The sequence below is a fragment of the Eptatretus burgeri genome, chromosome 4, assembly GCF_056783735.1.
Source record: "Eptatretus burgeri isolate ZD-2024b chromosome 4, Ebu_testis_v1, whole genome shotgun sequence".
NCBI classification, from domain to species: domain Eukaryota; kingdom Metazoa; phylum Chordata; class Myxini; order Myxiniformes; family Myxinidae; genus Eptatretus; species Eptatretus burgeri.
The window spans coordinates 132,788,409-132,803,524 of NC_140964.1; the positions used below are offsets into that span (position 1 = coordinate 132,788,409).

Genomic DNA, 15,116 nt, shown 5'->3' on the forward strand with positions numbered 1-15,116 from the left:
GTGCCGTGTGGAGAGGCGAGCGTGGCGAGCTGATCCACACTCATCAAAAATAAAACCCATAAACAAACAACCATTGATGTGCCCCTCAATCAAACAAATGAACCAGAGATCCTTTAAAGCCCCAGGGCCTGATCAGACACGACAGAAGAGTGTTGTTGGGACAAATCCGAAAGTGTGCAGGGGGAGTCCCCTCTGCAGTCCTGGCAGCTCAGGCTGGAGAACATCCCGTGCTATTTCTGCAATGTCTGGTTTGGAGGAGCAGAGAGAGCATGGCTCTGGAAGAGACAGCGGGCCGAGGAGCATAGCTTTTTGGTGTCAATTCCGGGATAACTCCTCCCTTCCCCTAAGTACAACCGCCCTTATAGCTTCTGGATCCTGAGTCACAGATAATACATAACGCCATTCCCCTTTCACTCACAATTGGGCTGTGGACCAATTCGTGGATGGAGCACACCTTTCATGGGCCAACCTAAAAAGGCTGCTCATCATTCACATGGCTATCTTGGCTTTTCCTACCAAGCTTGCATCTCATGGCCGAGTGAAATACTGTTATAATTTGCCAGAGCGTCGGCCGCGACACGACTGCCAGACGGAGCCGCAAGTCGATTCGGCTCGATCGCCCGGAATATAGATCGTACTTCTCCGGAAAAGTCCGGAGAAGACGGGTCCCTTTTGGACCGAAATCCGCCAATGGGGAGACCACATGGGGTAGGGTTGATTGCCAACGTCAATTTACCGAAATACCCACGTGGCCCAACTACCGGGGAATTTCACCCTCGTCGGAACTCGTACGGGAACAAGCCGCCGAAGCGAGCCTGTACCATGAGCGATCCCGAGCGGCTTAATCTCCGAGAACCGTCGGTCCGATTATCCTGTTATTTTGGCACAACGCCCTTCTAATTTCCAACACACGTGACACGCTCAGTCAGGGGTGGAAATGGACACGGACGAGCTGAGAACATTTAACAATTGGGGTTTATTTAATGATGCAATTGGGGGATGAGGGAACACAGAAGGCAGAATTAAACCGAATATAAGAAATGCAAGGCGAATATATTCAACAAGGCACTAAACCAGTTTTACGACTTAACGGACTGGGACCACACACAGACAGAAATAGACCCCCTGGGTCTTTATTCGGCTCTCCAGCAGAGGAGGAGGATAGTCCGGCTGGGAGTCAGGGCTGCAGGCAACCTGGCCGCGAGTGCGCGGCTGGACGTCCTCGTCCTTCCGGGGATCTGGGCACCCTCATCAAAGCAGCAGGCTGAACCCAAGCACAAGGGACCCCTTGATGGTTGCTGTGGACAACGGAGCCAGGCGGAGATGACGAATGAGCTGAGGAGCCACCACGAAGACGACAAAAAAAAAAAAAGAGCCCAAAAGAGAGAGAGAGAAAAACCCACGGACTCCGCCTTTTATAAGCCCTTTTCCGTGCCGATGACCATTCCTCTCCTCCTCACTCGCCTTTTCATGAGACAGGAAACATCGTGCGACTCCTTGTCCACCCCCCCCCCATTGGACAGGCGCGCGGTGGGCAGGTACCAGAGTACCACCCGTCTTGGCAAACTCTCCAGAGGAGGCGCTTGTGGCTCTGCCCACCGCCACGTCTCCGACCATGTGCGTGACTGGTGAAACTCGCAGCACCAGTTCCGCGTGCCTGATCATGAGAATGGTGCCGCCGCAGTGCCTTGTTGCTTTGCTGTTGGAATATTCTGGTAACAATCGCAACGCATTTACACTTATTTACCCACGAGACCAGGGAAAGGGAGCTATCTATAAAACACGTACTTACCAAGATAACATAACTGTGCCAAAGGAACCTGTATGTTGCGTGTAAGGGTCTTTCCAAATTCGCAACAATACCACGTTATCAAAAAGCAAATACTGTGGAACTCCGACATTCGTGGATTCAACATTCACGGTTTACAAAATGTAACCTGCTTCGACATTCATGCTTTGCGTATTCATGGTTTCTTTTTCTAACACTTCAAGGACTGGTCTCCCATATCCCCAGCTGCCAATATTAATTCAGCCTGAGAATTGTTCCACAGAAATCAAAATATTGTGTCCTGAAACCCTCCCTGTCTCCACCCATACTCCCCAGTCATACCAAACTGATCCGAAATGGTCTCTTTTGCACCTGAAAAGGTGGAAGCGTTTCTGGCAACCCTCGACTGATTCTGCAATGAGACGAGAAGGCATCAGCTCACGTGTCCTAAAATCCCTTCTCTGCAGCTTTTGCGCTTCCTCTCTCTACTCTTTTCACCCTTATATTTACCATCGCTCATCTTCCATCTGCTTGGAAATCAGCCAACATCACAGCATGAAATAAAAAGGGTGCAAATATATTGCATCACAGTTTAAATCCAGTTGCTATGAAATCCTTCATTTTCTCCAACAACCTTGTCTCAGTTCATGAATTGAGATTTAGACCTGGTCACTCTCCCTTGGACACGCCGTTTCAACTCTCCAAGCAATGGATGGAGATCATGAGATCAGGGATTTGTCTCTGGAGATTCTGTCATGGCCAAAAATATTGGCACCCTTGCACATTTTTCAAATAATGCAATCAGTTTTCTCTTCCAGAAAATTGTTGAAATAAAAAAATATATTTTGGTGACCTCACATGTATTTCTTTCGTTTGCAGTGGTACAAAACAAACAAAAAAAGGATGCAAGGGTTAATGTTGGAGTGTGTCACACAGGAGAAGGATCTGGGGTGGCAAGATAAATGGGAGGTAAGTCGGCAGCAAATAGTGTTTTCGGTTGTATTCTGAGGGGGATCATTTATAAATCAAAAGAGGTGGTGTTTGCATTGTTTTGGAATTTAGTGAGGGGAAATCTCAAATATTGTGTGCAGTTCTGGTCACCACAACTCAGGAAGGACAAAGATGCCATACAGAGGTTTCAGTGCAGGGCGACTGGATTGATTCCAGGCAGAGCTCAACTGAGCTATGAGGAGCAGCTGATGGAAAAGAGCTTTATACACTAGAAAGGAGGCGGTAACAAGGAGATATGATTGAGATGTTTAAGATGATGAAAGGTTGAGATAAAATAAGTGTATATTAATTAATTATTCAATCGTGTAGATGGTGATAGAACCAAGGGCAATAGCTTGAGAGTAAAGGAGAGATGAGTCAAGACTGTCGCAAGGCAGGGGACTTTCATTCAGAGTGTAATTAATGAATGGAATGGTCTCTCTGGAAAGGTAACGGCAGCAGAAACAGAAGATAAGTTTAAGTTAGAATTAGATAGGTGCCTGGAAGTTATGGAGATAGAGGGGTAAGGGGTGTTGCCAGGACTTTTAGGTAGTTTGAGCGCATGTGAATGGAGTGCTGTTGGTGGGGTCTTGTTCAGGGGAGTTGTGTGGTTGGTGTGTGCTTTTAACCAAGCCCATGATCCCTCCATTGAGGCGAAGAATAAAAATAAAAAATAAAAACAACAATACACCTGAGCGGGTTTGACGTCAGCTCAGTGCTGTCTGGAATGGAAACTGGATATTATAAACATATCAGACAGAAGTAATGAGAAAAGAGTTGGACAAATTAAATATATAAAACAAAATCATGAATCAATTATTTTCTTCCTTGGATCTTGTGTGGATAAATTAGTATGGTGTTCACACAGGCATGAAGGGATGAACGGCCTCCACCTGTGTTGTATTTCCTTGTGTAGAGCGTGGATCCGGCTCCTTCCCCAACAACTCAGACGAGTGTAACATTGTATCACGCAGACCCATGGAAGCCTTCCCTTGGTAGCTCTCGCAGTCCCATCAGGCAGACGTGAGCGCAGGTTTGACCGAAGGACTCTTGGTCAGGAGAGCTTGATGAATCGAACACAAGAGATCGAGATGTTCACAAAGGGCTTTAATGTCCCTTGCTTAACCTCTTCCACATCCTCTCATCTCAGAGACCGACGTGGAGCACCACGTGTTGCTCACCGACGCGGAGCGCCACGTGTTGTCCACAGACATGAAGCACCACGTGTTGTCCACAGACATGAAGCACCACGTGTTGTCCACAGACATGAAGCACCACGTGTTGTATACAGACATTAAGCACCACGTGTTGTCTACAGACACGAAGCACCACGTGTTGTACACAGACATTATGCACCACGTGTTGTATACAGACATTAAGCACCACGTGTTGTACACAGACACGGATCGACATCACGAACCAGAGGAGGGAATTCCCGCCCGTGGTCGTTTGTTTAACAAAGGATGGAATGTTAGTGAAATGTTAACCAGGAATGTAACATTTTCGATCCACACGATCACTTTATTTTTGGGATTAGGAAGGAGGTTTTCATCAAACATCTCATTAAATCAACAAACATTTAATAAACATTATTTTAACTTTTCTTCATTCCAGATAAACATCGAAAATAAATTATTTTATCTTTTAATTAACGTTTTACAAATCAACCTCAAAATTAAATAAGAGATTCCGAACATACCTCTTCAGTTCAGGAACGACCACGACCACCACGACGACGACCACGATCACCACAACCACGACCACGATCACCACAACCACGACCACCACCACTACGACGACGACTACGATCACCACAACCACGACCACCACGAGCTGCGTTGCAGTTACAGCACAAGGTTCAAAAGATAACCCGGAAGTTTTTAATCGTTATCCTGTTACTCCACATTCTCCTTCGACTTATTGTTTTTCTTCCTCCCCTTCCTCTTCTTCTTCTTCTTCCTTCTCGAATTGTTGTTTCTTGACGGAGTCAGAGTCCCGATTCTCCCCAAACTCCACGGACCCGAATTCAAGGTTACAACCAAAAACGGAAAATATATTAATAAAATGGAAGTAAAGGTTAGAAAGTAAAATAATAATAATAATAATAACTTTACACTGCTGCCCCCTCTATGGTGAGGAGTTCCTTCTTCTTCTCATGTTTCTTCCTCTTCCTCTTCCTCTTCCTCTTCCTCTTCCTCTTCCTCCTCCTCCTCCTCCTCCTCCTCCTCCTCCTCCTCCTCCTCCTCCTCCTCCGCCCCTTCTTCTTCTTGTCCATCCTTCACGGAATCTCTTTCATTGTCCTTCAAATGGTTGGTTTCCTCGACAGTGCAAAAGGACTCATTGGCCAATAGACGTCACGTGACCAACTGAAGCCACAGACCGCCCATTCTCCCATTCACGTTCCGTGAGTGAAACATTTTCACAAAATCTTTCCTTCAGGTGTTTGTTCAATCATCGATTTTTTATTTAATTTCACGTGTTATTTCCCAAGTGCATCGATGTAAACATATAAATATATAATAGAAATTAATATGGAAGAGGCAAAGCCAAGAAGCGAACGAAGAATTCTTCTGACGTTCGATGCTGCAATTTCCGGTTACTTCGGCCTGGATTCGGGATCAGCGATCAAATAATGTAAATCACGATTAAAAAAATTATTTTTTGATGATGCGGGAGATATCTTTATTAAAATCAGTGGAGGAAATATACACCATGTATGATATTTGGGTCTTTCATGTCTCCGACGATGCCTTCATCTCCAGGGACGCATCATTCCCCATGACAAAAACCAGAAGCAAAAGGGTCATCGCCGACGACACGGATTCCAAATTGCCAGGGTATTGTGTTGTTGTTGGTGTTTCCTATTCTCTCATGTGCACGCGTTGAGTATGAAGCTCACGACGTTCGCGATAAAATGTCAGCTGTGCAGGATTTGTAAGTGAACTAAAATTTGTAAATTTGTAATTTTTTTTTTGTAAGTGAAGTAACTTTTTTTTTTGTAACTTTTTGTAAACTAAATTTGTAAGTGAACTAAATCACCACCGATCGATCTCCTGGTGCTGAAAACAAAAAAGGGAACGAGAACGGCACTCGATGGAGCACGTACCTCCACCAAGGGGAACACTCCAGGTTTTTAACGGACTGAGAGGGTGGATCTGGATCCGCACCTGAACCAACACTGAATCAGCTTGTCCTGTTCACCTCGGATCAGGTGCGATTTGTAAAATATCCAATCAGGGGATAAAAGTGACAGACATCACATTATGGGGGGTTTTGTTATTTTTAACTTTTACAACTTACAAGCTGAACATAACAACATGGCGACATAAAGCTGAAATGTCAGATTACAATGAAAAAATAACCCCGTGGGGGAATGTCGGTTATTTCCCGAAGAGGAGGGGTGAAAATGAGGGCTTAGGGGGGAAGGGGCCATTCACCACCCCCCGTCCTGCAGGGGTCCGGCCATGGAGAGCACAACTTATATTAACGACGTGGTCCTAATGTTTCATGAAGAGTTTGTTCTGTATCTGGCCATCGGTTTCTGAGAAAATTTTAAAATGAATTTGAGGCAAAACTCTTTTTGAAACCTCTTGTCGGAGGAGGATCCCGAGAGGGAGCACAACCCCCTGAGACCTTCCTGTTCTGATGTTCCATTCCAAATTTGTTCCATATCGGACATCATGGAGTTTGTGAGGAAAAAACGAAACATAACGGTAACATGATATGGAGGGGGTTGTTGGGAGAAAGAGGGGGGGGTATCTGGACATGCCTGTGAAAGGACTTGGGTGAAGACAAGGAGGGAGAGAGGGGATGATCCAGTTCCACCGACATTGCTCCAGGATTGAAGGAAATTCAGTTTATTAAAACATCACGTTCAAACGGGTCATTCTAAAGAACGTTCACACACCGCCAAGAGAGGTTGAAGGGGTGGGGGTGGAGGAGATTTGGGAGGAAGTTAACGTGAGGGAAGGGGAAGGCAACACGAGGGGAGGGGAAGGCAACACGAGGGGAGGGGAAGGCAACACGAGGGGAGGGGAAGGAAACACGAGGGAAGGGGAGGCAACACGAGGGGAGGGGAAGGCAACACGAGTGGAGCGGAATGCGAAGGAAGCATGAGGGGAGTGTAATGATATTGTGAATCATGTGCTTGTTTGATTGGATATATTTATCTGGCCTGTATGTGTTGTGCGCCAATAAATCCGGCAGTTGGTCCAGGCTGTGATCTCATCATGTCCATCGTCATTACATTAGGGTTGGGTAAATATGATTGAAATTTTGTGCATAGCATTCTCGACGGCCGTTTTCCATGCTGAATCCGAATCCGGTCGAATTTTTTTTGACCTCCGATGACCTTTATCCCTGGAACTTTAATTTATTCAAAATGGCTGCCAAAAATTGACCTTTTTCATGCTTTCCTTCTCAAATGTGACTAATAAGGCTTGTAATAAATCATTTCATATGTTTTTCAGGCCAAGGAATACGCTAATCACATTCTCAAATTGATTGGATGTTGCATAGGACCGAAATCAAGTAATTTAGGGCCAAAAATGTGATGTAAAATGATTTTTGACAAAAACTATCCTGATTATGAATATTTTAATTATCCATTTTGTCTTTCCAGATTCGGATGCCAACCAAACTGTTTTCTCAACACAATAAAAATGAAGTGTACTTTTTATCGTTGCAGACTCATCAATCATGACTGACGGACCAAGATCCAGTGTTTCAAAAATGAGGAGCAGTGCTCAGAAAGAACTGCTTGGTGAAATGCACAAGGAAGTGCCTGAATATGAAGTAAAATCTAAACTACCCCCTGGAATATACTTGCTACGTCAATTGATTCATTTATGCAGGACTGTAGAAAAGGGACAGAATAAAATTAGCAAGAATGATGCAAGGAATGTGGTCGCAGAAGAAGTGTGTGACGATTGGATTTCAAAGGATGTGTATCCCAATCGAATAAGCTGGTCCTTGGTTCATTTTATGCTTCGAGGTGTACGAACAAGTTGGAAATATTGTCATATTCCCGTTGATGAAACTTTTGGGCATTCATGACAAGGGTGAAAAAGACATATACCGAGGACAGAGAAACTGGGGAGGAGTGAAGGACTTTTTTTGCAAAGAAACTACCCGAACTGCCTGAAATCTGTGATAATTCAAGGAATGGGAGTGGGAAAGAATGCCTTCTGGCTGCTGTGGTCGACGAAGTCATCGATTCCTTACATCGCCAGCTCTCTGAAATGAAATTCTTCTCAGAAATACCACGGGTACCTAATGCAGAAGGAACAGAGGATATGCCCTCTCCGAACTACTCAAAAATGGAACTAGCCCCCATCACAAACTTAGGTTGTGAATCTGAATTGGCCCATCTTGATAATCGAATAAAAGTCAGTAGAGAAACGGAATCAGTAATGTCCATGTCCAGGAAGAATATCATTGCCACGAATGGGCTTTTGGTCGACTCAGCCTTCATAGAGATGAGACGCGAAGAGACAAAGGAACGATTTAAATGGGCCCATAAATCAGAACAGACTGTTGCTGTTAGAAAGCTGGAGAAAGATTTCATTTTGACTGTACGAGCATCAAAAGGACTGGTCCGAAGGAAAAAGGAAGACTTGAAGAAAAAGAAAAATACGAGGCTATTGAATACTATTCAAACTTGCAAAAAGCACAAAGGACCTTTGACCCCAAACAGTCTAGATTTACTGAGTACACTATCGGAGAAAGAACTTCTAGTAGAAAACATATTTATGCTTAACTGTTGCCCCAGAATATGCCAACAAAGATTTGTGAAGGATGAAGCAGGGAAATTCCGCACTCAAAAGTTCAGTTTGACCGAGCAACACAACTCTATTAAGAATGCGATCAAACCCGATGAATCCGTGCAGGATAACATTAATGAACTTTTGTTGGTGGCACTGGTGTGATCTCGGTCTTCTGTTGATCTGAGAATGACAAAAACAGTTCAATTTTAGCAAAATATTGTGCTGTTTTAAAAATAATGAAATCGTTTCATAAGTGTCATTTTCGTATTTACTGATCGTAAAAACCTATAAATTGATATATTACAAGCCTTATTTTCTCTCATTTGGGAAGAAATTCATAAAAATATCATTTTTGGTCGCCATTTTGAATAAATTAAAGTTCTGGGGGTCAAAAGTCATCAGAGGTAAAAAAAAAAATTCTAACGTTTTCAGATTCAGCATCGAAAATGGCCATAGAAAATGCTATGCGAAGACACTTAACCGAAAAAACTTCACTATTTACCCAACCCTAATTACATGGTGTTAGAGATTTGGTGTTTTCTTCCTCAACGGTGATGGAATTTATACCGCCTGGTTATCTCCGGCTTGATGGGAATGTAGCTGAGAAATGGCGATGCTGGAGTCAGGACCTTGACTGGTATCTTGAGCCTGTCGGCCTCGAGTCGACGAGCAACAGTCGAAAGGTCACCATCTTGCTGAACTGAGTTGGACCAGATGCTGTGGACGAACACAAGAAGCTCCCGTTTGAGTCAGCATTTGCTTCGAAGATATTCAACACCGTCAAAGGCATTTGACATGCACTGCAACCAGCAGAAGAACCTTGTCTTTGAGCGATTCAAGTTCTGGGAATTCGCCGAGTCTGAAGATCAGTCATTCGAATCGTACTTGAAGAATCTGCACATCATGGCGAAGGCATGCAAATTCGCTGAGACTTATAACATGATCAGAGATTAAATCATGTTTTCCATGCACAACCTCGCCTGAAAAGAGCGTCTCTTACGTGAACCGAGACTGACGTTGAAAAACGACAACTCTGTTTGGCTGCTGAGTTGAGTGGATCGCATGCCAGGGCCATGATGTCGTCTCCCACATCGGCTGCTTCCACCGGGCTCTCCCAAGACATTGACTCGATTCTCCGCCAAGGGGGCTGCAGTTTCAAGTCTGCTGGCAAGGGTCCCTTCGCACCCAAGCCTGGGTTGACTCAGAGCAATAAGGACACCCAAAAGTGTGGGAACTGTGGGCGGATTGATCAACCTCACCAATGGCCTGCCTTTGGGAAATGCTGCAGGAACTGTAATTAGCAGAACCATTTTGTGGAGGTCTGCCAACAATTTCTTTTTTTTGGTTGTATACCTTGTCGAAGCTCGTATGAGAGCAAACACATAACGCACAGCAAGGGGGGAGGGGCGGGGGTAAGGAAGTCTGCGAGCCATGAGTGGAGATAGCCTTGGATACCAATTGAACAGAGTTTGGTGAGCAGGGCAGGGTGCGATCCCATGTCAAAAGCATGCGATATGTCTCGGGATGTGGCTCTGATTTCATGTCCGGCATCGAGGACCTCCATCCATTGTTGGGAGAGCAGAAGCAGCATATCCAGGGTCGAGTGACCTGGTCTGAAACCATATTGATGATTGGAAATTAGGCCATTGGAGAAGGGGAAGGATTTAATGTCTGAAGCGATTATGGATTCCATAACCTCGGGAAAAGGCTGATTGGTCTGTAGTTGCAGGGATCTGTTTTTGCACCTTTTTCATGCAGAGCGGAAATTTTTGCTGATTTCCTCGGAGATGGCAGATGACCTTGAGCAAATGAGAGGTTGAATAGAACAGAGAGAGGGTGAGCAAGAGGAGATGAGCAGGTTTTTAGGACATGTGGGCTGATGCCATCTGGACCGGTTATCCAAGCCTGTTCATGCATTGGCGACGATCACGGCATCGCCCGAACTGCCGGGTCTTCGTGACTTGTACATCGATGACGTGTCTACACTGCTGGTAGGAGACATGCAGGTCATGAAGCCAGATGTCTCTTGGTTTGCAACCATCAACATTAATGGCCAGAAGGTAAAGGTGAAGGTTGACTGGAGCACATTGTATCAATACTCCCTCGCACAATATTTGATTCCATGGAAAAGCCAGTCAAGACTATTAACTCAATGATCCTATTGAAAAGCTATAGTGAGGGCACCATCCATCATCATGGAGTGGCCAAGCTGCAATGCACTGCTGTTTCACCAAAGGGGCGCTTCGACTTCGATGTGGTCGACACCAAAGCACCTCCTATTCTCAGTCTTCAAGCATCGACAGGCCTGAGTCTCATGCAGAAAGACCCCAAGTCACTTGCTGTCTGTCGAGGCTGTGACGTCAGTAACTTCACCACAGCCTGACCTTTCATTGGACAAAGTCAAGGCTGATTCTGCAGATTTGTTCACGAGCCTGGGGATGTTCGACACACACCACATTGAACTGGATCCGTCTATTCAGCCAGTCAGTGACCCACCTCAACGTGTGCCTCTCAGCCTACATGAGTGCTTTAAGGCCAAACTGCTTGACATGGAGGCACAGGGTATCATTTCCAAAGTGGATGGACCAACGGACTGGGTGCATAATCTTGTAATCTTGTCGTCGTCGAGAAGAAAGATAAATTGTTGTGTTTGTGTCTCGACCCCAGGAATCTCAACAAGGCCAGTAAGCATGAGCACCACCCCATCCCGACAACAGTTGAAGTCATGGGTCAGCTTGCCGGAAAGGTCTTCAGTTGAGAAAAAGGACTCTTTCTGGCAGGTTCAATTGGATCAAGAGAATGCCCTCAAGTGCACTTTTAATTCTCTTCTGGGGCGTCGTCGTTTTCACTGTTTGCCGTTCGGTATGATGTCAGCCAGTGAAGTTCTCGAAGAGAGGAATGAGAGCACATTTGGAGACATTGATGTGGTCTTCTGCATCGCAGATGACATGATTCCTGCTGCAAGCACCTCGAATGAGCACGATGCCAGTGCACGCAAGGTACTGGACCAGGTATGACAGAAAAACGTAGAATTCAACCAAAACAAAATCCAGTGGAATGTTGCAGAGGTAAAATACATGGGTCATGTACTCTGCTGGGGTTCGCCTGGATGAAGACAAGGTGCAAGCCATGTTGGAACTGCCAACTCCTCAGTCACGTCTCCAGCTGCAGGGAGTTCTGGCTGTAGTTCATTACCTCGGTGGGTTCACACCCATCGTGTCGACCATCACAACACCATTGCATCAGCTGCTAAAGGAAGATGCAGCCTGGGAATGGCACGGAGAGCATGATGCGGTGTACCAGCTGTTAAAATGCTCAATTGCCAAGCACCCAGTGTTGAAATTCTTTGACCCCACAAAGCTCGCAATCCTTCAAACTGATGCATCTTCAGCTGGGATGTGCGCTTGCCTGCTGCAGGATGGCTATAGCACATGCCTCTCGGTCTCTCATACCTGCTGAACACTCTCCAGAGCACTATTGAGCTTGCCACAACACAATCAGACGCTGGAAGACGACATCCAACTTTGCATCCATCAATTGGCTACTGACCTTCCCATCAGAACTGGAAGAATGAAGGAACTGCAACGTGAGACATCGCTCGATCCAGCGCTTCAACAGCTCAGCACAACCATCACACAAGGCTGGCCTGCCCATTGAGCCAGAGTGTCTGGTTGTGAAACCATTCTGGCCTGTTCAGGAGAACATCAATCAGTCTGAAGGTTTGCTGTTCTGTGGCGAGCGGTTTTTCGTTCCAGCTGCAATGCAACAGGACATGCTGGCTCAAATTTGCAAAGAGCATCTCTGAGCTGGAAGGTGCAAGACGTGTGCAAGACCCATCCCGTACTGGCTGGGCATCTCAAGAGACATGGAATCACGTGTTGCTGAGCGTGGGGTCTGTGCCAGAATTTGGCCTGCCAATCAGAAAGAGCCACTCCTCCCGCACAGTTTCCCTGACTGCCTGTGGCAGAAGCTGGATGCCGATATATTTCACTTCGGTGGAAAAGACCATCTCATTCTGCTGGACGACTTCTCAAAATTTCCTGAGGTGTCACAGCTAAATGGGCTCATGGCTTCTGCGGTCAACTCAGCAATGAAAGCGAACTTTTCATGCCATGGCATACCGGAAGAGGTATTTACCGACAATGTTCCCTTTGGTAGCGCAGAAATTAAGGACTTTGGAGAAATTAATAATGTTCAGAAAATTAATGATGTTCACAACCTCAACCCCAACATATCCGCAACCCAACGACCAAACTGAGCATGTGATTGAGATAATGAAACAGGCTCTGTGAAAGGCACATGACGGCACTGACATTCAACTCACAATCCTTGCCGACCACAACTCTCCTGCTTGTGGAATGACATTCTCTCCAGCTCAACTCTTGATGACCAGGAGGCGAATGGATAAATTACCTGCACACATTCAAAGTCTTCAGCCAGGCATCACATCAGATGCTTGTCAGCAGCTCCGGGACCATCAGAGGCAGAACACCAAATTATATGAAAGAGGGGCGAAATCTCTTATGGAGCTCCAAATTGGTGATGCTGTCCATGTCAAGACCAGACAAGGCTGGGTACATGGAGTCGTATCCAGAAAACGTTCCACACCAAGATCGTACCGAGTTACCATGGCCAACGGAAGATCCTACTGCCGCAACAGGCAACACCTGCGGAAATTTCCATCTGAGTCCATGACCATTCTCACACTTCCGGACCTTGGATAATTAAACATTCCTCCAGAGGAAGCTCAGAGCACCGTGGATATGGCACCAACGCCACCTTCAAGTTAAAAGAACTCCCCATTTCCTCAACCTCCGAGCTGCAGATCACATGGCCTTGCCTCAAATGCTGAAGGACGACATTCTATCAAGCCATAGAGCATGGCATTTCAGTGTTCGAAAGCTGGTTATGAAGTTTGTTTTTGCTATTTTCGTGGAACATAAACCTGCTTCGCAATTTTCAGTCTTTCTCTTCATAAGGAAAGGGGAGGTGTCATGATATTTCTGAATAGTATGCTTGTTTGATTGGTTGTATTTGTCTGGCCTGCACATGTTGTTCGCATGCACCAATAAATCTGGCAGCTGGACTGGCCATCGTGATCCCATTGTGTCTGTCATTACAGAGAGGGGAAGGCAGCGTGAGGGGAGTGAAAGGCAAAGGCAGCACGAGGGGAGGAGAAGGCAAAGGCAGCATGAGGGAAGGGGCAGGCGAAGGCAGCATGAGGCAAGGAGAAGGCGAAGTCAGCTCGAGTGGAGCGGATGGCATTGCAAGGGAGCGGAAGGCAGTGTGAGGAGGGAGGGTCAGCATGAGCGTGAGGAGGGAAGACCGTGTGGGGAGGGAATGGGGAGGCAGCGTAAGGGGAGGGACTGGGGAGGCAGCTTGAGGGGAGGAAATGGGGAGGAAGCGTGAGGTGAGGGAATGTGGATGAAGCATGAGGGGAGGGAATGGGGAGGCAGCGTGAGGGGAGGGAATGGGGAGGCAGCGTAAGGGGAGGGAATGGGGAGGCAGCGTAAGGGGAGGGAATGGGGAGGCAGCGTGTGGGGAGGGAATGGCGAGGCAGCGTGAGGGGAGGGAATAAGGATTCAGCGTGAGGGGAGGGAATAAGGAGGCAGCGTGAGGGGAGGGAATAAGGAGGGATCGTGAGGGGAGGGAATAAGGAGGAAGCGTGAGGGGAGGGAATAAGGAGGCAGCGTGAGGGGAGGGAATAAGGAGGCAGGGTGAGGGGAGGGAATGGGGAGGCAGCGTGAAGGAGGGAATGGGGAGGCAGCGTGAGGGAGGGAATGGGGAGGCAGTGTGAGGAGAGGGAATGGGGAGGCAGCATGAGGGGAGGGAATTGGGAGGTCGCGTGAGGGGAAGGAATGGGGAGGCAGCGTAAGGGGAGGGAATGGGGAGGCAGCCTGAGGGGAAGACGAAGGCAGCACTCTGGGAGGGGAAGGGAAGGTGAAGGCTGTGCAAGGGGAGAGGAAGGCCAAGGCAGCGAGAGGGGAGTGAGAGGGGAGCGAAAGACGAAGGCAGCACGAGGGGAGCGGAAGGACGAATTGACTCAATTTTGGTGAAGATCTGAATCCAGATCAGGATACGATAATTATTTAATTTCTGAAATGATTCCTCACCATTGAGAGGGAATCATTGGAATCACCATCATAGCTTGAGCAGTTATTTAGGGAGGTTGGGCTACAGTTTTACATTGTTTTGAGATGAGAAGAAGCAGAAAAAAGAAGTACAAATTGGCGTTTTAGCGATTTCTCGTTGTGGTACTTTAGCGATGCATTCTGGTGGATTTTTAAGTCTTGGTAATTCAGAAAATGCTCGAGAATAAAAGGTATGACTTTAAAAAGCTTATCACTTCACTCGAAAGTTGCTTCGAAGCTCCTCATTGTGTTCACATTTGAATGGGCAGCCATTTTTCCAAAATCATCCCTCCACATCCTTGCTCTTCATTGCACGACCAGCAAGCCACTGGCGGCCTCTGATGGCCAAAAGTGCAGCCAATAACACAAATGTGAAAACACTCCATCATAATCTGCCATAAATGCGATCAAATTGACCCAATGGTTTAAAATGAGTGTTCCAACACGAAGCATAAAAGTCAC

General features: G+C 46.5%; 1 protein-coding gene across 3 annotated transcripts in view; it reads right to left on the reverse strand.

The window, feature by feature from the left end:
• LOC147029149 (uncharacterized) overlaps positions 1–15,116 on the reverse strand; it is a 141,610-nt gene that overhangs the window by 42,835 nt on the left and 83,659 nt on the right. Inside the window, exon 5 of one of the 3 annotated variants that reach the window (XR_015056807.1) lies at positions 6,606–8,703. The exons of the other annotated variants lie outside the window; for them this stretch is intronic. The gene's annotated coding sequence lies outside the window, so the exon portion shown is untranslated. Of the gene's footprint in view, positions 1–6,605; positions 8,704–15,116 lie in introns of those variants that run through there. 3 annotated transcript variants of the gene reach the window in all.